This window comes from Equus caballus, chromosome 6, assembly GCF_041296265.1.
Source record: "Equus caballus isolate H_3958 breed thoroughbred chromosome 6, TB-T2T, whole genome shotgun sequence".
NCBI classification, from domain to species: Eukaryota; Metazoa; Chordata; class Mammalia; order Perissodactyla; family Equidae; genus Equus; species Equus caballus.
In genome coordinates, this window is record NC_091689.1 from 15960734 (window position 1) to 15985032 (window position 24299).

At 41.9% G+C, this 24299-nt stretch overlaps 1 long non-coding RNA gene across 1 annotated transcript; it reads right to left on the reverse strand.

Annotated features, from left to right (window-relative positions):
* Nucleotides 1-15629: 15629 nt before the first annotated feature.
* LOC138924883 (uncharacterized) lies at nucleotides 15630-20965 on the reverse strand. The gene is made up of 2 exons (XR_011440236.1): nucleotides 20856-20965; nucleotides 15630-15939 (listed from the first exon to the last, which is right to left on the reverse strand). It is a non-coding gene; the product is annotated as an uncharacterized lncRNA (long non-coding RNA).
* Between the last annotated feature and the right edge of the window lie 3334 nt (nucleotides 20966-24299).

Here is a 24299-nt window from a genome sequence, read left to right on the forward strand (position 1 = left end):
CACTGGCATTTAAAAAAAATCCTTGAGGGGCTGACCCATGGCTGAGTGATTAAAGTTCCCCGTGCTCCACTTCAGCAGCACGTGGGGTTTGCAGGTTTGGATCCCAGGCGTAGACCTACTCCACTCATCAGCCATGCTGCGGATGTATCCCACATACAAAAAATAGAGGAAGATTGGCACATGTGTTAGCTTAGGGCTAATCTTCCTCAAGCAAAAAGAGAGGAAGATGGGCAATGGATGTTAGCTCAGGGCAAATCTTCCTCACCAAAAGAAAAGAAAATCCTTGAACATGTGTTTACAAGTGACAGTTCTTTAAGCTTTATAACTTCACTCCATTTCACTTTTGTTACCACTCTAAAAAATGGTCTCCACAGAAGTATGAAGACACGGTGTTAGGTCTTTCCAAAAGTTTCTCCTTTCACATGTTTTAATTAAAAAATCCATCCATAAAGACTTGTAATTTCAGAAAACTTGCTGGGGGGCATCTATTGATTTACTAGGGGTGAGAGTTTAAGGAGGGGCTCCATCAGGTAAGTAGGAATGCAGTATCCTGCACGCCTTCTGCCTCCAGGGGTAGTAGAACTCCACGGAAGTCCCTGGAAAGCTCAGATCTCTTGAATCTAGAACTGCTTTGTTAGGCAGAGGTGGAAAGGCTCCTCCTGAGCTAAAAAAATGTGAAGTTTTGTCAGTGGACGCTCTCCATCCTTCATCTCAGGGCTGAAAGCATTGATAATGCAATGCCCTGCAGCCTCTCTCACCCTGCTGTGTACAAAGGCTCAGACAAACTTTGACCTATATACAAGCACTATTAGTGGAGAAAATTTTCCTATGTGGTAAAGAAAAATAAATTTTCAGAGTAAATGTCATCCATACACAATTGACCACAAGCCATTCTAGGGTAGATCTTTGGAAAGTTCTCAGACATTGGAATAAATCCATAGTAATTCATATACATAAGGGACTTTTATGAATTAGCAAATTCATGGGAGCATCTTCTACATGCCAGTCAACTGGGTAGCTCCGGGCGTAAAGAGATGAAAATGCCCATCCCTGTCCATCAGATGGGCAAAGGTTGGTGAAGCTGTGCATCAGAAGGAATTCCCATAAACTGCCGGTGGGAATGTAAATTGTTACAACCTCTTTAGAAAATAGTTTGGCGTTTTCTACTAAAGTTGAACAGGAGCATACTCTGACTCAGCAATTGTTTCTCATTCCTCCCTGTGAAAGATATGTGTACATGTGCGCCAGGATTCTTGTACAGTACAGGAATGTTTTCACTAGCAATGTTTATGGTAGCTCCGAACTGGTCCATCAACTTTAAAATGGGTAAATAAATTGCGGAAAATCGCATGCAATGGAAATCTAGACAGGAGGAAAAATAAGCAAACAATAGCGAATTGCAACAATAGCCTGGAATTTAACATAACATTAAGTGAAAGAAAGAAGACAAAAGAGAGCGATTTACAGGATCTATCTACCGGGTGATCCCATTCCTATAAAATTCAAAAACAGGAAAAATTAAACTTTATTGTTTAAGAAGGCATACAAAGGTGGTAAAACTCTAAAGAAAAGTGAGGAAAGGATTAACATAAATTCAAAGATCACAGTTATTTTTAGGAGGGAGTAAGCAGGGTAAGACTAAAACAGGGTACATAGGCTTTTGGGGTGCTGGGTGGAGGTTCTATGGATTTTTCAAAGTAATTATTTGACACTGTATATTTACTTTATGCACTCTTTCATATGTTGTTTATCTAATATTTCTTTTACAGGTTGCATTTACGGTTCCACATTGAATTATGATTGATGAGGAGGTTAAACTCCTGGGGTGACAGAAACATAGATAACATTTGACTAACCAGGCTGGGGAGGTCATGGGGAAGGTGACATCTTGGATAAGTCTTAGAGGAACAGTAGGAGGGAAGCAGACAAAGGGGGAAAGCATTCTAGGCAGAGGTCAGATCACTCCAGAAGAGTAACTCCAGAGAAGTGAGCTTGATGGCTGGGACTCCAGGTTTGTGTATGAGGGTATCAGAAATGGAGCTGGCAAGGCAGGTCAGAAGCCTGAAGATGAAACACGAAAAAGTCATATTTGTGTTTAGGGAATTTACTAGAGGATTTTTTTGGAGGAAGGACATTTTTGTCATGAGGCAAGAATAGGAAGATTTAAAGAAAAGAAGAGGAAATTAAGAAAAGCTTTAGAAGAGAAATGGAAGCATAAACACAAAGAAGAGAAGGTAGAGAATGAGTCAGGAGGAAGACAAGAGGAAAATATTGAAGACATAAAACTAAAAATATAAGGAAGAGCTCCAGTGAGAAAAGGGAAGAAAGCAAAGAAGACCTTAGAAGCTGGGTTGATAGGACCATCTCCCTCCCAGGTGAAGGAAGGGGAAAGATAAATGAAAGAGAAGTGAAAAATAGTTTGGGAGGAAAAAAAGAGAAATGAATCAGAAATGTCTAACAGGAACGTGGAAATTAAAATTTCACAGGCAAGAATAAAATGGGGCTCATTTTTTAAAAGAACAGACGTTTATAGGAAATCAAGAGGGCTCAAATTTTAAAAGTCGGCAAAACCAAGAAATGGAAAAATGTTTAGAAAGGAAACAAGAATGACATAAGAAAAAAGTCCTAAGAATTGAATCATTTAAAGGTACTAAGGGAAATAATCAGGCGAAAGCAGAAAAAAAATGTTTGAGTGATGATGCTGGTGAAAATATAGAAGAAAAAGAGCATAGAAACTGCTAGATATTCTAAATGTCAAGTCTCTTTGCATCTTACCCTGCTAAAAATAAAAGAAAAAAGGGGGCAGAAAAGATGAAAAACACCACAAAGCCACCCATTTTGGGTCACTCTAAGTCATTAAAATGAGAAACCAACCACTGTAGGAAGGAATGAGGAACCTGGTCCAAGTTGGAAGAAGGATGGGGAAATGCAAGTAGAGGGATGCTCAAATCATGAGCTCCCTTTTCCTTGGGGGCACGACACTCCCTCAACTGGAAGGGCAAGTTCCACCCAAGCTCAAGTAGCAGGTAGGAAGTGACTTCATGAAAATCCTCCTCTGCTCTAGGGTAATTTTGCCTTTCATGATTTAACTCATTCTACCACATCTTGACCTAGTTGAAAACTGGGTCAGACCATTTTTTTTTTTTAACGGAAGCCTAAAAACCACTCTCCCTTAAACATATTCATATTTTGCACTATTTTCTATATTCAGTTTCTTTTCTACCTTTTTGGAGATGCTAACAAAAACTGTGTGAGCCAGTTAAAGACCCTGGACTCTGGATCCAAAGAGAACTGAAAAGAAACCGGGGATTTCACAAGATAGTAAGAAGACATTTGCAGACCCCCTCCTTGCACTGCCCTGGGTGTCAACTTACATGACATTCAGCTCATTCGGGTCGGGAACGTTTCTCCTTCTCTGAGCAATGAGAAAGGTGTGGATGAACTCTGATTTGGCTCAAAGATTTATGTGAGGGGCTGAAGGAAGACAGTGTGGCAGGAGCTGGGGAAGTGAGGAGGAGGGAATAATGAACGAGGCTGTAGAAATAGATTAGGGACAGGGATCTTGACAAGACATTAAGGAGTTTGGGAGGATTATAAAAAGAGTGGTAATATGCACAGGCTAGCATTTCGAAGCCAATTAAGAAGGGACGAGAGTGGCTGGTGGAACGACATGGGAGAAATTGGCTTGAGTGTAGAGCTAGCATAGGAAACTGCTTGTTGATGAATAAACATTGATCCCTGTCTGGACGATAAACACCCCTAAGAGAATGATTATCCATGTTTTTTTCCCTGTCTGTCTGGTTGGGATGGCTATGATCCCCAAGGAAGGTTGCCAATAAAATAGAGGATACCCACTTAATTTTGAATTTCAGATAAGCAACAAGTTTTTTTTTTTTTTAGCATTATTATGTCCCCTGAATATTTGGAGCATACTTATACTAAAAATATCATGTGCTGTTTTTCTGATATTCAAAGTTAAGGGGGAATCTTGTATTTTTATTTGGTAAATCTGGCAATCTTGTCCTCAAGGTAATATCCTTGGGCACAATGAGTAGAAGATTGAGCCAAAAGCTGACGGGAGCCCATGTCTCTGAATCGAAGTCTGCAGGAGAAGTGGACAGGAGGGCTGCCTAGATTTTAGGATTCTGACCTCCAGAACTATAAGGGAAAAAATTTCTGTTTTAAGTCACTAAGGTTGTGGTAATCTGTTATAGTAACCGTAAGAAACTAATACATAGCCTGATATTTTGGAATTACTGAACTTCCTTTCCTGTCCTTTTCTTCTTTTTCCTCCTCCTTTGTCTAGCTCATACACACAGAGAATGCCATGCTGGAAAGGATATTGGAGATGATCTCAACCAATTTGCTCATTTTCCAATGAGGAAATTGAGGATGCGGTCAACATTTAATTCACTTGTAGAGTAACTCTTAGCATTCTTTTTTCCGTGATATCTACACAATCTTTCCCTCTTTCTCCTCCTCTTTATCTAATTACCTCCCTCTCTCCAGTTCTTTCTAGTCTTCCTGTTTCCATCCTCCTTCCTTTTCTCCATCAGCTATTGACCATCATCCATCCATCCATCCATCCACCATCATCCATCATCCATCCACCATCATCCACCCATCCATGCCCCATTATCCATCCATCCATCCCTCCATCCACCACCATCCATCCATCCATCTGTACATCCATCTAACATCCTCTTCCCTGATTTGTTCATCATTTCATAGGAGTACTTTTCAAATTCACTAGTCCCTACTTCCCAAAAATACTTAACCATTTTGTTCCTGCTTTCATTATGGTGTGTGAGGAGTTGTAGGTCCATTTAAGCAAAGACATTTTCCTTTTAAAAATGTAATACCTCTAGTTTGGTTATCAGATTTCCAAATGCAGGAAAGATCTGGGGAACTTGTTAAGATTCCAATATTTCGGAGCTACCACCACCACACACCTACTATTTGTATATTGTTTAAGTACTTTGAAAAGCACTTTGCAGAAACCAATTGTTCCCAGCCTCTGTGATTTCACAGATCGGTTTTAAAAAAGATGTGGGGGATTCAGTGAAGGGATTGACTAACAGAGTTACCAATCTTTTAAAAGCAAAGTCGTCAAAAACAAATAAACAAGCAAATATGCCATCATTTAATTAAAGAAAGGAAGTTTTCCCACCATAAATATGGGAAGAGCAATTTCAGAATAATGGGAAATTCATCTTAAGGAAACATAGGAAGTAAAGTTATGCTGATATCTTTTTTTTTAAAAAAAGATAATATATATATATAAATAATTTAGTTTGATAAAAATAAGTAACAGTTTATTTTTATTTTACTTTGAGTGTATCTTTTTCTTTTATACAAGCTTGTCAATTTGCACATCTATATTTGGCGTGGTGTGAAATGAAGTGACAACATCCTACTTCTTCTTGGATTTAATGTTTATCAGTTATTGTTGAAAATCTGTTCTCACATGAATATGTTGACAGAAATAGACACAACTTTCTTAAGGCTATTTCACTCAATCTAAAATATTCTGGATAAGGATAGAGAAGGGATCTTATGGTTCCAGCCATTTCTTCTGCTTTTCTCATTCTCATTGATGAAAATTGTTCTAGTTGGTGATTTGCCCGATATGGAGGGAAAGACCCGGAGACCCCAAGTTTCCCTTCCTTCCTGGTAGCCACTTCCACCAGGGCTGGCCCTGGGTAGGTGAGCGTGAGCATCTGGGTCTCCATGAGAGAAGTCTGTGCTGGGGAAAACGTCATTCCCAACAGACAGCACATCTCAGAGTACAGTTTGGGAGCCAACCTTTCTTCATCACCTTTGGGAAGGTGATGAAAATTTACTTTCCAAAGCACATAGGAATCACCTGTATAGCGTTAGAAATGTATAGGTACACTGTCCAGTTCAGGTCCTACGGGGTCAGAGTTTCTGGGAGGGATGGCTGGGCATATGCTGTTGATTTTTCTTTTATTAAACCATATGAGGGATCTGATGTCCCCGTCCCCCCCCCTCCCCCCACCCGGCCCCAGTTAAGAAACTTGCTGTACGTCAGTGGTTCTCACTCATGGATGTCCGTTATACTTCTTTGGGGAGCAATGTCTGGGCCTCATTCCAGATTACTTGTATCAGAATATCTACTGGAGGGCAGAGCCTGGGCAACAGCAGTTTTTAAAAGCTGATTCCAGTGTGCAGCCAGTTTTGAGAATTACAGCGGGAAAAAAAATGCTTGTATCCACATAATTCTGCATACCGCTTCAGGAGCGTAATATTAAGGAATCCTGCACATGACACTTTAGAGCCAGTGGCCAGCCATTCCTTAACGTGACTTTGTAAATCACGTGGGCTTTCTTAGGAGGCAGAGCCAGAGTAACTGTTGTAACAGTAGCTAACGCTTCCCAGGCACTCAGGAAGTGTCCTGTTCTAGGGGTTCATGTGTATTGCTGTATCTCACAAGACCACCAGGAGGTTGGAACTATTATTATTCTTATTTTACAGGAGAGAGAAGAGAGGTTAATTCAGTTGCCTAGATTCATGCAGTTGAGTCATGGTGCAGCCTGGCTCAGCACTGGCCTTCTTTACCAGGATGCTATGCAGGAGGAAGAGTTTGGCAGGGAACGGGGTTTGGAGGAAGGTGGTTAAGGAGGGCAGCTAATGTAGAGCCTTGCAACAGGCTGGTAATAAGGGTGAGTCCAGGGAGACCGTTCCTAATGGCAGATGCTGAAGGAAAAGGACAATTGGGAACATCCCTACTGGGAATGCGAATTGGCATGAGGAGGGAGCTGACATTTGGCCAAAGATGAATGTTCCTATCGTGTTTCAACAATTTCCCAGAGCTTTGTACCCAGAGAAGGAAAGGAAACTGTTTTTTAGTGTGAGGCATGAAAACTGTGAACTGCCGCTCAGTGGTGAGCTCTTGCCATTACCACGTGGCTGCCCGCTAAAAACTCTTTTGAATGGAAGGTAAAACATTAGACTTGTGGTCTGTGGAGTGAGGGAGGTAATGGTCCCTTTTCTTTGTGTTCTTCAGACCACACCAGGAGAGTGAGTCTTACTTTGAAAAGGAGAAGAGAAGAAGAGGGAGAGGTTTTCAGGGGAGAGGGTCTTAATGCAGAGGGGACTGGCCACTGCAGGGTGAGGAACCAGAGAAGTCTCAAGGTGGTCTTGAAGGACACGTATGGCCGACTTTGGTTGGCCTGTCCTGTAAAAGACAGATTAGATTTGCTGGGTCCGGTCTAAAAGGATGAACTGGTGATGGCTACAGGCTGAGGATTTAGCCTGTTGGGAGAAAGCCATCCATAACTGCCTTGAGAAGTGTATTCTTTATTCGTGGAAAGAACCAAGATAGGCTGAACAATGACTATGGAGTGGGGTACCTTTCAAGGTCTTTGCACCTGACCTTCTGTAGTTCTGTGATGATTCCTCATCCTCATTCAATTATCGAACAAGGGTTTGTTGTCCTTGGGCCAGGCATAAGGGATACAGTGGTGAACATATAGACTTGGCAAGTAGAGAGGAAAGAGAAATAAACAGCTTCACTCCTACATTATAATCACTTGCTCCCAGGACCTGGAATTCGGGTTCACATTATTTAGCACTGTTTCCTATTATATTGCCCAGTTAACCTCTTTTTCTTTCTTTCTTTCTCCCTTTGTTCATATGCCCTATGTTTTTCTCTCTCTTTGTCTCCATTTAATGCCTCCTTTTTTTTCTTCTTTAACCATCTGCCTCAGTTATTTTTTTCTCTCTTTTAACTCTTATATTTTCCTTTACCTCCTTCCTATTGCCCCTTAATCAATGTGTGCAATTAATTCATTTATTAAAAAATACCTAAGTACTATACTGATGTAGATGTATGCTAAATATCTGTTCATTGTTTTTATATTCCCAGTTACATTAGAAGAATCAAATGAATACTGTCTGCAAATATTTAAGTGTCACACATGACTATCACCAGACTCATGAAATATTTTAATAAAAGAGAAAATAGTTTCCTTCTGTCTTCTAAATCAGTTCTCAAAGGTGACTTCCTTACTCGACCTTTGGCATGGGAAGTACTGAGTAGTTTATACCTGAAGATTCATCTCTCATTGCATATTATGTTACTTGATAATGAATAGCTTTCTTCTTCTGCTCTGCGTTGTCAGGTACCAGACATTTCAAGAACAATAGCTTCATAGCAGAAAGAGAAATTAAGAATTCAATCCATTTACAATTGCAACAAAAAGAATAAAATACCTAGGAATAAACTGGACCGAAGACGTGAAAGATCTGTGCACTGAAAACTATAAAACATTGTGGAAAGAAATCAAAGAAGACACAAAGAAATGGAACGATATTCCTTGCTCTTGGATTGGAAGAATTAACATCATTAAAATGTCCATACTTCCTAAAGCAATCTATAGATTCAACACAATCCCTATCAAATTTCCAACAACATTTTTCACAGAAATAGAACAAAGAATCCTAAAACTTACATGGAACAACAAAAGACCCTGAATAGCCAAAGGATTCTTGAGAAAAAAGAACAAAGCTGGAGGTATCACACTCCCTGATTTCAAAATATACTACAAATCCATAGTAACCAAAACAACATGGTACTGGCACAAAAACAGACACATGGATCAATGGAACAGAATCGAGAGCCCAGAAGTAAACCCACACATTTATGGACAGCTAATATTCAACAACGGAGTCAAGAGCATACAATGGAGAAAGGAGAGTCTCCTCAATAAATGGTGTTGGGAAAACTGGACAGCCACATGCAAAAGAATGAAAGTAGACCATTCTCTTACACCCTGCACAAAAATCAACTCAAAATGGATTAAAGACTTGAATGTAAGATGTGAAACCATGAAACTTCTAGGAGAAAACATAGGCAGTATGCTCTTTGATATCTGTCTTGGCAGCATATTTTCAAGTACCATGTCTGACTGGCCAAGGGAAACAAAATAAAAATGAACAAATGGGACTACATCAAACTAAAAAGCTCCTACACAGCAAAAGAAACCATCAACAAGATGAAAAGACAACCGAGCAATTGGGAGAAGATATTTGCAAACCATATAACATATAAGCGTTTAATATCCAAAATATACAAAGAACTCATACATCTCAACAACAAAAAAACCAACAACCCAATTAAAAAATGGGCAAAAGATCTGAACAGAGATTTCTCCAAAGAAGATATACAGATGGCCAACAGGCACATGAAAAGATGCTCAACATCATTAGCTATCAGGGAAATGCAAATCAAAACTACAATGAGGTATCACCTCACTCTGGTCAGAATGGCTATAATTAACAAGACAGGAAACAACAAGTGTTGGGGAGGATGTGGAGAGAAGGGTATCCTCGTACACTGCTGGTGGGAGCGCAAACTGGTGCAGCCACTATGGAAAGCAGTATGGAGTAGTCTCATAAAATTAAAGATAGATCTACCATATGATCCAGCTGTCCCATTGCTGGGTATTTATCCAAAGAACTTGAAAACACAAAAGCATAAAGATACATCCACCCCTATGTTCATTGCAGCATTATACACAATAGCCAAGACTTGGAAACTACCTAGGTGCCCATCAAGGGATAAATGGATAAAGAAGATGTGGTATTTATACACAATGGAATACTACTCAGCCATAAGAAGTGATGGAATCCAGTCATTTGTGACAACATGGATGGTCCTTGAGGGTATTACGTTGAATGAAATAAGTCAGAGGGAGAAAATCAAATACCGTATGATCTCACTCATAAGTAGAAGATAAAAATAACAACAACCAAACACTTGGCAACGGAGATTGGATTGGTGGTTACCACAGGGGAAGGGTAGGGGAGAGCAAAAGGGATGATTAGGCTCACATGTGAGGGGATGGAGTGTAATTAGTTTTTGGGTGGTGAACATGATGTAATCTACACAGAATTCAAAATATATTACCATGTACATCTGAAAGCTATATAATGTTACAATCCAACGTTACTGCAATTAAAACAAAAAATAAAATAAATGCTTCAAGGAAAAAAAAAAAGAACAATGGCTTCAGCATGACAGCCAGCCCTGAAAGCTAACTTCACTTTATTGTTTTAAAAGTGGTGGTTTCCATTGTGAAGAAACACGGTTTGGATTTCTATTCTTCTCACCTCTGGAGGTTAAAGTCATGGATGAATTTTGAGAACAAGCATCTCAAATAGTTCTGCTTCAACATGAAAGTGAGAGCATATAACAAGATATTTTGGGAACTTTTAACTTGGGATTTACTTTAAAAAGATCCCTCTAGAAAACTGCCATGCATTTAATAGCACTTCCTGCTCCAAGAGGGAAATAAATCAGGAGGTAGGGGCCTGCACAAAAGCGCAGTTCTACCACCTGTGAACTACTTAACTAACCCATCTGGTTAAACAATGATGTAGTCCAGAAGCTTTAATGGGATATAGACCATGAATTCTAAAGGGGGCTTTTGCTCCCATAATGTTCTACCTCTGAAAAGAAAACCGATGCCAGCTGGAGTGTTATTTCCCCTGGCTTCATGCCCTGTCGGATAATATCATAAATTCTTTTCTTATTGTTCCCGCAATGTTGCTTTTTTTTCACTCATTATTTTTCTGGAAAAGGTATGACCAGTTGCCAAACTGCCACACAGATCTGTCAATTGTTAAGGGATGAGGAACCAACATTTGTGTGCCAGGTACTATACCAGGTGGTTTACACTCATGATCTCACTTGTTTCTCATTATTCTTCCAGGGAGGGCTTATCATTATGCACACGGGATGCTGAGGCTCAGCTCTGGGAAGGTCAGGAAATTGCCCACATCCTCATAGGATTTGGTAGCAGAGTAGGGATTCAAACTCCCATCTTTCTGACTCTAACACTCCTGAATTTTCTATTGCAGCTGAGAACATAGCCCAAATGGGAGTTTAAACACTTCTTCCCACATTCTGTTTTAGAGAAGCCTAAGGTGGCAAGGTCATGTGGGAAATCTGACATAGAAGAATGTCTGGGAAATGTAGTCTTTGGTTTCTCAGCCCCTAGCTTGCAGGAAGGCCCAATACGATACAACGGGGTTGGAATGGACTGGATATCCAATTCTTGCCACAGACCGCAACTTTGGTTACTGACACCCATGAATACCCTTCTCCTAACACTTAAACTTTCAAACCACAACAACAGCAACAAAAAATGCTCTTATTATTGTAATGAAACCATCCCTCGTGCAAAATACATTTAACTTTTCCTCCAAAGCAGAGACCCAAAATGTCATCAGTTGCTGGGTGCTGGCCTTTTCTCTTTTTTCTTTTTCTTTTTCACCAAGCCGTACATTATATCACCAGGACTTATTCATTTTATAACTGGAAGTTTGTACCTTTTGATCACCTTCACCCATTTCACTCACGCCCACAATCTTCCACCTCTGGAAACCACCAATTTATTCTCTGTAACATCTACGAGTTTGGTTGTTTTTTTAGATTCCACATATAAGTGAGATCATGTAGTATTTGTCTTTCTCTGTCTGACTTATTTCACTTAGCATAATGCCCTCAAGGCCCTTTTGTGTTGTTAGGTCTTTCCTCCTTTTGTTTAATCACAGCTCTGTATTGTTATACTATAATCTATGGACAACACTGTAAAGTTAACGTCCACCATCAAGCCTTAAAACAGAAGAATAGTAGGCAAAAGGGAAAGAGAAGAAAAAAAATGGGACAGTAAGGAGAGAAGGAACATGTTAGTTACAAGAATGTTTGTTTCTGCAACTGATCATTAGGGTTTACTTGGTATTTATTGTTTACGTCTTACTGGCTCCATCGCTAATTCTATGTTCCTTTTGCCTTCAGCAGCTTAGTGTTCTTTATTCAGGGGTAACTGAAACCTTCATTCCTGAAGGGCATGAATCTTGGGAAGGTCCTGTTATATTGGTTCTCACGGTTTTCCATTGGCTTCTACCACCTGACATGCGTGATATGGGGCCACCCCACAGGATTTCTTGGTTTGAGGAACATTCTCCTGCTGATTGCATAATTTAACAGGAACTCTATTTCCCCTTGATAACCAATTTAATCTTCCCAGTCCATGCGGTAACCCCTCTTTTTTTTTTTTACCTGTTTATTCAGGGACACCAGGAACCTGAAATGGCCAAAGGGCAGTTCTTAGCTGTGGGAACATGGTTGTGTCTAATGGTGGAATAATTTTGTCCTTGGGATCTCAGACTTCTAAACCAACAGAACCAGAGTTGAAAAAAATGATAATCGAACTTTTGTGAGTGAATTATTAGGGGGAGTGTTAAGAGCTGCCACTCTCACTTCCAGCCTTTGGATCCCAGAACAGTGTATTCCGACTATGGGAGAATCAGCACCCAACATGGTTGTTGGTGCAGAGCAAATAACCGCGTTAGGAACAACACACCCAATCTAACCAAGTATTGCTCTCCACCTGGCCCTGGAACGGAGTGCTCTGTGGGCTGGTTGCTTCCAGGTGGTGAGGCTGTAGTAAAAGCAGGGAAACCTTTGACTGCCTTAATTCTTGTGCATAAACAGGAGTCCCTGTTGCTTCTGCAACGTTATTTGGATATCGTGATTATGCGTATCTTAGTCTGTTTGGGCTGCCATAACAAAATACCACAGACTGGGTGGCTTATAAAGAATAAAAATTTATTTCTCAGAATTCTAGAGACTGGAAGTCTGAGAAAAGGGTTCCAGCATGGTCAGGTGAGGGCCCTCTTCCTGGTCATAGACTTCTCCCTGTGTCCTCACATGGGGAAAGGGGAAAGGAGCTCTCCCTTAGATCTCTTTTATGAAGGCATTAATCCCATTCATGAGGGTGAGCACCACTTCCTAACGCCATCACTTTGGGCATTAAGATTTCAACATATGAATTCTTGGGAGGGCACATATTCAGCCTATAGCAATGAATAGGAAGATTGTGTTGCAAGTGGGAGCCTGGTAGACAGAGAAGGAAAATTCTTATCTAGCTTAAGTGTCTTTTCCACTGAGGGCAATTTTCTGTTCCCTCCATGATGGTGCAGTTCCAATATAATCAACCCTTTGGTGGCATGAGACTGGTACTCAGGATATGGTACAAGAATGGGATTCAACATTGGTTGCTGCTGCAGGTTATTTGGATACTTAGCAGTGGCAGTAGGCAGGTCAGCCCAGTGCCAACACATGGGCGAGCTTTGGAGAGAAGAAATCCTCTTTGGGCCATCCCTTATCTTTATTCCTGCCTCTATAGCCACTTTATTCATGAGCTCATGGAGCAAAAAGTGGATTGGTTGGGAGAGGCTGACTGACAGCTCCAGTGTGGGTTTACTTGTTTCTCTTGTTGGCTGAGAACCTTCATTCCAGTCGGAGTCTTTGTTAAGCTTTCACATGAGACATAAATATTCTCACTATCTGGCCCCATTCTGAGATGCCCCTCTACCTTCCTCTTCTCTAGATTTGTTTGCTACGAAATTCCAGGTTTTTTTGTTCCAATTCTCTGAACATTTGTCCAAAGTATAGCAATTGCTTACACACCAGGCCATCTCTCCCACTCCATGCAAAGCAGATTTTGAGATGGACTGTTCCAAGTTTCATACTGAACATGCTTTTCCATTCTCCACTGTCCTTGAGGGCCAGCCTTGACTGGGACAGTAACTTTGCAGCAGTCCACTTCCAACTTGTAAAGCCACATTTAAATTATGTTTGAATTTTTTTCTTCCTCAGTCCGCTGGTAGGAGCTCCCAACTTGGCCATAAGTCCGGGCAGAGGAAAAGATGTCAGGGTAGGCACACTGCGGGTATAAGCTTAGATCATACAACTTATTTGTGCCTTCAGGGTCTGCTCCAGCTGGATCCCATAAGTGCTGCTCCCTCCTGTTGGTAGTGTGCTGCTGTTTACAGCTGACTGTATAGCTTGATGAGCCAGACAACCCCAAGTTCAGGAAGGGCACCTCCATTTACAAGGTCAATTGGTTCTTAGGTCAGGTGTTTAGTCTCTGCCATGGCCCTATAGCAAGCTAAGAGCTATTTTTCAAAGGAAGATTCACTTAAAGAAGAGGGTATGGATTGCTTCAAAAACCAGGAGTCTGAGCTTTGATTCTTCTTTCAAGCCTCCTCGTAGGCTCTACACATCATCCTGAGCATCCTTTGACTCATAAGGAGCCAAGTGGTACAGCTGTGACTACTGTGGCCTGGATGAATTGAGAACCCTCCTCAAGCTCACTCCCACTCAAAGTCAGCTACCTTAGAGCTTACTCAGTAAATGAGTTGAGACTTTGAACTTAAAGTGTCCTAACATTCCCACCAAGTTTTCTGCTTCTTAATTGGACGGGGTGCAGAGTGCAGCATCTTATTTTTCTCTTTGAAGCAAACATCCCAACAAGCTTGAGAATTCTAGTCTCCAAGAAATGCCTGTAAGGTGGCAGATCCCTGCATTTAACGGAATTTATCTTTGAACCATTTACATCCGTGGGTCCTTCTCGGGTATCCTGCTAGTTCTTGCTCACTCCATCTTATCACCATGGTGTCATCGCCTAGTGAACCAGCATCATCTCCTGTGGGCTGGTGAGATGATCAAAGTCCTTGTATGCTATCAACTCTCAGTATCTCATTCTGTAATGGTCACTGACCCAAACCTGCCAGATAGCCACTCCCAGACTCTTATCTTTGAGAGTTTGTTGCCTCTGATTGCTTCTCTTAACAATGAATGATTAAGCAGGACTCTATTTTGAACTAAAGTGATTAAAACAGGGAATAGGAAGTTTTCCAAGTCATTGGAGGGCCAGAAGAACACATTCTGGGCAGCAATTCCAGGGTTAGGACTACCGAAACAACACTGCGGAGCTGGGCAGCCAAGTTTATGGCCAGCTCTGCCGTGATCAAGGAGTAGAGAATCAGGACACCAGCACACAGCTGATGTGTTAAGGGACCACAATATTGCAGGCATTCTGGAAGGCCTGCACTCTGCTTGAAGCTAGAGACCAGATACGGAAAACTGTCACACCTGCTGTAGCAAAACTACACTGTTTCCAAGACTGAGTGACTGAGCTTGCCAGCAGCAGCACAGACTGCCTCCTGACATTGCTTCTGCTTCCAGAAGGCACGGACATCACCTGTTTGGTGGGAGTCAGGCCCCACGTGGAACCTGGGCTGTGAGGATGTCTGCAATCTCTAGCAAGTGCTAGGCTACTTCCCAGAGGGATGAAACATTGCTGAGAAAGTCAAACTGCCAGATCTGCAAAAGTGGCCACGTAAGAGTTTTGGAAATAAAAGGACTTATCAGCAGATTAAATATGAGGAAAAAGAGAAAGGGAAGTCTAGGCAATCTCTGAAGAGCCGGCTTGGGAAAGGGATGCTGTTACACAGGTGGAGTCGGAGATGGCAATGTGGGATTGAAACACGAGAAAGAGCGAAATAGATCAGAAAGGCAGGAGAAAGCCAAAGAAGCTTTGAAAAGGAATGGAGTGCCAACGGAGTCCAGGAAAGAGACGGGAGGAAGAAAATATTCAGAACTCCATTTATGGTGGAGCATCTGAGACACGCTCAGCTCCATCTTCCCATAATTCTCCCCGAATATTGCTGCTCCAAGATGCTGGGCAGTCCAGGGAATTTAAGTCCTGGGAAAAAGCCTAACAATAGCAACGACAACAATAATAATAGCACCATAGATCTCAGAAGTTTTTATTTTTTAAAGTATTTTTGTTTCTATTCCCATGGAAAATGAAACAAAATAGGGGCAGTTTGACTTTTTCCTTTTTCTGTTTTAAAATATTACTTTTAAACAACCATACATTCAGTTCAATAGACAAACATGAAGTCAAAATCCTGGCTGAGAGAGAGCCAAGCTGTCATCGTCTTGGCGTTTGTTAGAGGTCAGTGAGTCCTGTGGGGACTGCGGCTCTGCAGTTGGCACAGACTCATGTCAGGGAAGCATCATTATAGCAGGTCTTCATTCATGGTGAAAGAGCTATGTTCCTTGAAGGAGAGATAGGGGACAACGGAAATTTTAGGTTTTTCTCTTAAATAAAAAACTTAGACCAAAAGGCAAGCAAAAAAATTGGTTAAATAAAAGAACTACAACAAGAGTGCATACACAGGGAGAAGGAAGCTCCAAGCGCTTATCCTCTCAGAGCCTCAGTTTCTCATCTGTAAAATGGGGGCAATGGTCCTTACTTCACAGAAGGTTTTTTTTTTTTTAAAGATTGGCCCTGAGCTAACATCTCTTGCCAATCTTCCTCTTTTTTTTCTTCTTCTTCTCCCCAGAGACGCCCAATACACAGCTGTATATTCTAGTTGCAGGTCCTTCTGGTTGTGCTGTGTGGGTTGCCGCCTCAGCACGGTTTGATGAGCTGTGCCATGTCCGCGCCCAGGATCCAAACCTTAAAACCACTGACCACCAAAGCAAAGCATGTGAACTTAGTCACTTGGCCACAGGGCCAGCCCCCAGAGAGGTTTTGTGAAGATTAAGTCAGGTAATAATTTGTGTAATACACTTAACCCAGTACTTGGTACCAAGTAAGCACCCAGTAGATGTTAATTATTATTATTGTTACCATTGCTAGCATATTCACGCGTCATTAGCAGGGTTATTCAAACAACAACATTTTGATTTTTTATGGCTCCATCACCTACAATTATTACTATTTTGTTATATATTCAAAAATTGAATTTTTTTTGTCTCACATAAATTGTGGCTAAGACTATCACAGTAGCATGTAAAGAAAGTTAAAGGCAATAGAAAACAACAAATCAATTTAGCTCATCAAACTTAAATGTTCTTTGGAAGCAAAAAGAGGGGCACCTTCAAATGACAAAACCTCAACAAATAAGTACAAAATTACAAAAAGATAAAAGAAACAAGAATTTGTCTTTTACTTTTGTGGTATATCCAGGCAATGACCTTCAAGGATAGGTTTCAGGAAGCCAGAAGGAAGGGGTGTATCTGTGTTAACCTTTGTCTCCTTCGTCTCCTGGGGTTTTAGGAGGAACTGAGTGTTACTGCTCATGTATAACATGTGTACACTGCTGCCCCCTACTGCCAAAAGATTATTCAGCAGCCAAATAACCACAACTGGGTTGTAAAAATCACTTAAAGTGTTATTTTGAAGAGATGATTAGACATATTAGGCACTTCTATGTATTCCAGAGTCAAGTAATTCAGTTATAGAGGCAGATAATTGCAGTAAAATAATGTTTAAAGACAAAATATTTTAGGCGCCTGGGAATTTAAAGGCGTATACCATGTACTGTATATATTTGTATCCTTCAGTGTGTACAAGAATCCCATGAGGCAGATTCTATCATTACCCCCACTGTGAGTGGCGGAAACTGTGGTTCTAAAAGTGACTCTGCTAGCAAGTGGCAGAACTGGTATTCAAACTTCAAACTCCTCTGACTCATATTTGTGTCCTTTCTAGGCCGCGATGCCTGCCTAAAGAGGACCTAGTCATCAACAGCCTCAGAAGTCTGACTCTGGGCAAGTCTAACCTAATCCTGTGTTGCATCATCTTTCCCCCACTTCTTCTGCATTGAGGAGCAACTTGCAAGCAAATGCACCACAGTGCAGTATGAGCCAAACAGGGAAGTTTGGAGGGGTAAAGGCTTTTGTGTGAGCAGGGTTGTAAGAATCAACACCCCCGGGGCACTTCTGGAGACTGGAGGACTGTGGTGGCCCCGGGCTGCTTCTGCAGTCTGGGCAGCTCATGAAGCCTTGCAAGGAGGATGAGCGGGGTGAAAGCTGGCCCATGCTCAGCTTGAGTCAGCCAGCTGTGGGAGTGCCCTCAGTGACCCTGGCCTTGGAGGCCCTAGTGGGGTGAAGGGACACTGGTCCGTAATCCTTCAACTCAGAAGTGACAACTTGTTATAATTTGCCCAAAGCCTAATGGTGGCCCTATATAAAGCGCTGCTGGATGTGTTTACCTGCTTGTCCATAATTCAGAATTCCAGCAGGAGTTCTTTTCTCAGGCAGGCAGACAGCACCTGTGAATTGCTTCCAAACCAATCCCTTACCACCAGCACCACTACCACCAGCGTATTTAGAAAATGACCCTTCCATCTGGGTAGCGGGAGGAAGGAGAGAGACAATTCATTATAGTTAGATGTGAGAGGGCAGGAGAGAAGTTCTTTGGCGTTTTTGGATCTGAGAAGAAAGAAGAATGATACCAAGATTCTCTGAGAGGATACTGGAATCCAACAAGCCTCACAAAGAAGGTTTTATCATCACAGAAAAGGGGGTAATTGAGAACTGGCAACCCAATGCAGACTGGAAAGAGCCCCATAGTTTCTCTTGGTTAAATGGGTGAGTTTAGATATTTGAAAGTTCACAGGACCCCCTGGTCGGGCACGGAAGTTAACAAAGAGCTAGAGGTCCTTCTGGGGTCCCCTGGCCTAGAGAAGGAAACACAGAAGTGACGTGCAGTAGACTGTCCTGCTGAGATCCGTAGCAGGACATGGTTATATCTTGGCAACTGGCTGCATCAAGGTGGCAGGGAGCACCCTGAGGAGGAGGGCAGGGGTTGTAAATGCAAGTAGGAACGTGGAACCAAGGAGAAGCAAAACTAAGAATTTTAGGCCTTTTCTCCATCAATCCATTATCAGTGGCTACTGTGTAAGATCCCCAGGAGTTAGAATAAACTTTACTGGAGGAAGAAAAAACAAATATCAGCTCTGCATGTAATGATGTTTTAAACATGAAATGACTGAGTAATCACTGGGTTCACATGAATTTACCTGAAAGTGGCCAGATGCAGACTTCTAAATGGGGGAATGAGGCAGGAATGGCCTGGTAGGATATTTCAGAGTCTGTGATGTGAAACTCACACCCACTACATATCATCGTATTAAATTGAATTGAACATGTGGAGAAGGTGATTCTAGCCTGGTAAGACTTCAGAAAAGATGAAGTGGGAGGCTTATCACGTGGAAGGAATGACAAGAATAAAAGCCTGGAGCATGAATAAGCAAGTCGAGGTATGCTAGAGCTGAATGGAATGAAAGAATGGAATTTGCACACGAGTAACCGAGAGTTGGAAGGACAAATGACTTGCTTAAAGGCCATTGATGAGAAGGCTCGGATCGGAACTGCTATCTTCCTACTGGCAATTCACTGCTGTTCATCTTTCCACATTTCTTCCCTTGTGAAAACACACTGACGGCACAAAATCATGGAATTGCGGAATCAAAAGGGAAATTAGACCTCTTATCTAGTCCTGTCTCTCTGCCAAGTGAGCATCGTATTCTACAATAATCCTGGCAGCTGGTCAAACGGCTTCAGCTAGAACACTTCCCAAGCTGGGAAATTCTCAGTACTTTTTGAGACAGCCTACTCCATGACTGGAAAACTGGCACAAAGTTCTTTATGTTGAGCTGAAACCTGCCTGCATGTATCCAGCTCTCTTGGCCCTGCCCTTTACCTGCGCATAATCAGTTACCTCTTTCTCCAAATGGATATGAACAAATTCCCAAGGATCAAGCATTGTTGGGGGATCCACTGTTTGCCAGGCACATAAGGTAGCGTCATGCCCATTCCAGATCCCCTCGTTCACTTTCCGGACATTCTCAAGTCCTTTTACACCTGTATTATTCTTCTTTGGACTAACTCTAGACCTGTTAAGAGATAGAACCCTCTCCTCCTTCTAAATACTTACAGGCCATTTCCTTAAGAAGACAGATCCACAGAGAAAGTAGTTATGTCTTAAGGAATATATACTAGTTTTAATATTTGTACTAATTATACTAATACTAATCAACATAATTAGTAAGGCACACCTGTTGTCAAGTATCACACAAAGGACTGCAAACGGCGTGTAAGTGATTATCAGCGTAATTGTTGACCAAGATTATCAATTTAAATGAGAACAATATGCACACACCTTTCCCCCCAATTTCAAACAAATAACATTAGGATAATAAATGCTTATTGTTATCATCACCTTGATACCTACAGAGTGCTTCTGAATAAGCCAGACTCAGTGACAACCACTCTATTAATCAGATACTGCCATCATTCCTATCTTTCTGATGAGGACGCTGAAGCCATAGGGATTGGGGATCTTGGCCAAGAACACATGGCTGGCAGATGCAGAGTCGGGGTTCAAGTGGGCATTCTGCTCCAAGAAATTACAAGTGGCAGAGCTATTGTCCCAGCAGTAACCCAGCCGGCCACGTTAATGTGGTCACATCTGGAGACGTGTCCCCTCTCGGTAAATGCAATAGTTTCAAATGCACCTGAAGTCTGATACTTTCTTTGAATGATTTCCCTGAAATATTTTTTCAGAGTTAGATCTCTTGTACCTGAAACATGCCTGGCACTCATGGGTCCTCAATAGATACTTATTAAATGATAGTGGCCCCAGGCCCTGCCGGTTTTCCCATCCCAGGTAAGATCAGATGATTTTTGAGTTCTGTGGTGGATGTGGAGGCAGGCACGGGAAGAAGGTAAAAAGAGACACATCATCTGTGTGCCCTGTTCTGATACAGCCCCTCTGCTCGGAAGCCTGCAGGGGTGGGACCACTGTTAACAGGGCTGCACAGCTGACCTCTAGTGCCAGGCTCTGAACTTCCAGATCTCCTCTTTCTGCCTTTCTCTCCAGGAGGGAACTACACCTCTCTTTTTTATCTACTGCTCTCAATGAGGGCCCCAAAGACTAGTGATGCAGTCTCTCTTTGATGCCACGGCTCTCCCCAGGAGGAGCTGGGTCAGACGGGAACCACCGAGCCCTGCTGTAGCTGGAACCTTTACTCCTGTCCCACTTGTCCCATCTCAGTGCTGAATCTGGATCCCCTAGGTTAACTCCTGCCTCCCTCATTTCATCCTTCTCCCCCTCCTTCTCTACCTCTCCCACTTACAGGGTTCTCCCCAACCCCACCTTCCTTCTCAGGGACCTTCTTACCCCTCTGCAGTCTGATGTCCATTGGTTTCTCCCAGGGCAATGGAGCAACTGAAACCCAATTATGTAGAGAATTCCAATTTCTTCCCACTTCATTTCTGAGTCTAATTCACATCCTCGGGTGTGGCTGAGCAAACACTTACTGTTCGTGGCAGTCAGAGAAGACTGTTCAGAATACAAAAGGCCTGATTGTAGGGGGAGAGGGCCCAATTTCACTCTGCCCCAGCCAAGCCAATGTAGCTTATCCCACTAGCACGGTGGTTTTTAAACTTCACCATTCATCAGAATCACCAGGAAAATTTGTTCAGACACAGACTGTTAGGTCTCACCACAAGCCTTTCTGATTCAGTAGGTGATGGGGTGGGGCGAGAATTTTCCTTTCTAACAACTTCCCAGGTGACATTGCTGCTGGTCCAGGGACCACACTTTGAGAACTGAAGCCCAGAGTGGCTTCAATGCACTAGACTGAATTGGTTTGGAGGAGTAAAATTAATGCTGCCAATTTTTGAGTTTCTGATTGTTCAAGGCAGGTATCAGTGGGAAGAAATCCAGGGTCAAATATTACATTTCTATGTACAAATCCTTACGAACGGCAACTATTGATCTAGTCAGTTAATGGCCAAATCAACACTGAATGCTGTGAAGTGATTACAAGTATTATAAACCTTTTAGGGAGATCTCTGCAGTAGTGCTGTGAGGAAGTCACACCAAGTCAGCCCCACACTGGGATGAGCACCCATCACCTGGGCAGTGTAGGAGTTCTGTTTTTGCAGACTTTTCGATTTCCATACATTGTTCGTAACTACCAGCTCTGCACTGGGGGTGATTGAAAGTGAAACAGTCATTTGCTCAGGTTGAGAGACTCGTGCAGCAACTTCTGGGAATGAGGAAACAGTAAGTCAATTAAGCACAGTTTTGACCTCAACTCAAGCCAAGGCCAACAGTGAAGTCTGGCTGTACTCATGCACTTCTCTCGCTTCTCTTTGGATCACCACTTCATTTGCATACAACCCTACTGCCTTCCTAGAAAGAGGGAGGGGGATTTGTACTGGGTTCTTGTGACAAGGATTCCGGGCTGTCAGTCAGAACACTAGGAGTCCTGTGAGCAGAGACGGCCTAGGGCTTTGGGAGAAACTGTGAGAAGAACTTTGGAAACTGAATGGCTAGTCAGGGTGCTTGACATCCAGATAAATGACTCGCAAGAAAAGACAGAGGTGAGGGCTGCTCCCTTTGGTGGGCACGTGGTCATGGGAAGACTTGACCTCACCTCCAAGGGCCTGTGCCCCAGAGTTGGTAAAGAGGGCTCCAGGTACGATGGGGGTGGAGCGGTTAGGAAGTTGTCTAACCACTTATGTGGAGAACTTCGCTTAAGCTCCCTGAGCCAAGGGAGAGATGTCGAAAGCTGCAGAGATAGAATTCTTTTTTAACAAGTGAAGGACAACCTTTAAAAGTTTGCTTTAAGGAAGTAGGGGAGATCTTCCATCTGGAACAGGAAGAAAAGAGAAGACAGGAACTCCTGGGAATGGAGAGAGTGGTGAAGGGTAGGCAACCATGATGACCTGCCCTCTTGGACTAGAGGAAGATGAAGGTGGAATTGGGGTGCAACAGGAGTGAACTTGAACTTTGGGACCTCTTAACAAAACAAAAGTGGAGCCAAATAGCTCTGTGACTTTCCTCTATATCCTGGAAAATTCTGAAGCCTGGCTTGGCCTGTGGGAAACAAAGACCACTTTTTATTTCATAATAATTTCAAACTTATGGAGAAGTTGCACGAAAAGTACAAGCAATTCCTCCAAAGGAACCCTTTGCCTAGGTTCAACATTTTTCTCATTGGCTTTATCATTTCTTATAAATCTACCTATCCAAATACATACGCACACATATTTATACTTATATATATATTTTTTTCAAAACCATTTGAGTTGATTACAGATATTATATCTTTTTATCCCTAAATAAATCAGTGTGTTTTTCCTAAGAACAAGGACATTCTCTTACATAACCATAGTACAATGATCAAAATCAGGAAACTTAATATTGACATAATATTAATATAATACAATCTAAACCACAATGCTTATTCACATTTCATCCAATTGTCCCAATATGTCCTTTATAGCTATTTTTTTTTTCCTGGTCCAGGATCCAGGATCACTCAGTGCATTTAGTTGTTTTATTTCTTTAGTGTCTGTTAATCTGGAAGTTTTTCAGTCTATCTTTTTCTTTCTTGACCTTGACAGTTATTTTGTACAATTTTATCAATTTGGGTTGCTCCGATATTCTCACGATTAGAGGAAGGTGTGCACTGTGGGCAGGAATTCCAGACAATTGCTGTGTCCTTTTCAGTGCACCGTAACAGGAGGTAGGGATGTCAGCTGGTCACAATATTACTGATGTTAACTTTGATTACATGGTTAAATAATGTCTACTATATTTCTCCACTGTAAAGTTACTGTTTTTCCAAAGGCGTCATCTTAAATGGCATGAGGATAAACAATAATAAGGATGAACAAAATCTACTAGTTTCTATAGATGAACTCTTTGCCTCTCCCTACTTAAACCCTTTGAGAGTCTTAATGATTAGGGGAAAGTCTGAGCTACAAGGTATCTTAGATTTCATCTGGTTCCCTGTTTCCCAGTGGTGGGATGCTTACTGCTGGTGAAATGAGATGATTTTTATGTGCTGCCTATTTGTATTATGTTTCATTGTACCACTTAGTAGCAAAGGGTTTCCTATTTCAGTGATCTCTCCAACCTTCCCAGTACATGAAGTCAAAAGGCTTAGCTGGCGCTAGCCCACCTTGAAAATTACAAATAGTTGCTTATTTTTCCATCTTAAAACAAAGAAAGAAAGAAAGAGAAGGTGTTTGGTTCACGGTCTGCCAAGCAATAGTATAGACTAATTGAATAGCATTTTGAAAAATCACACTTATTTTTACAGTTATCTGCAGCTTTTCATTGAATCATACAAAATTTTAATTTACATTATTAACAATTTCCTTTTAAATTACATTTTAAAATGTGAAGTAAAACAAGTGAATCAACTCAGAGAAATTGTAAGAACTTGAAGAAAACTCTTAGATATGGAGGTACAGGGATAATACAGAGATGTGGCCCACGGTTGTGAAGATACAGGAATTGCTTCAGTTTGGGAAATTCCGACTTAGGGACTTAGGTCAAATTCCTTAAAGGAAACTGACAATCTGGCTAGCTGACTCTACCCGTCCACAGTCTTCTTGTTGGAAACTAGGCTTGGCAGGCAAAGAACCGATGCTGGCAAGAAATAGAACAGGCCAAAAGAAGGCCTCGAAAGCCTTAAACACATGGTTGAGAGCACAGGGTTGGGCTTCGGGAATACAGGCTTCTGACATATCTGCCTTCTCTTCCGGCCCCCACTCATTAGGCTGCGACCTGGGAGGAGTTCTTCACTTTCTCTGTTCCTCAGTT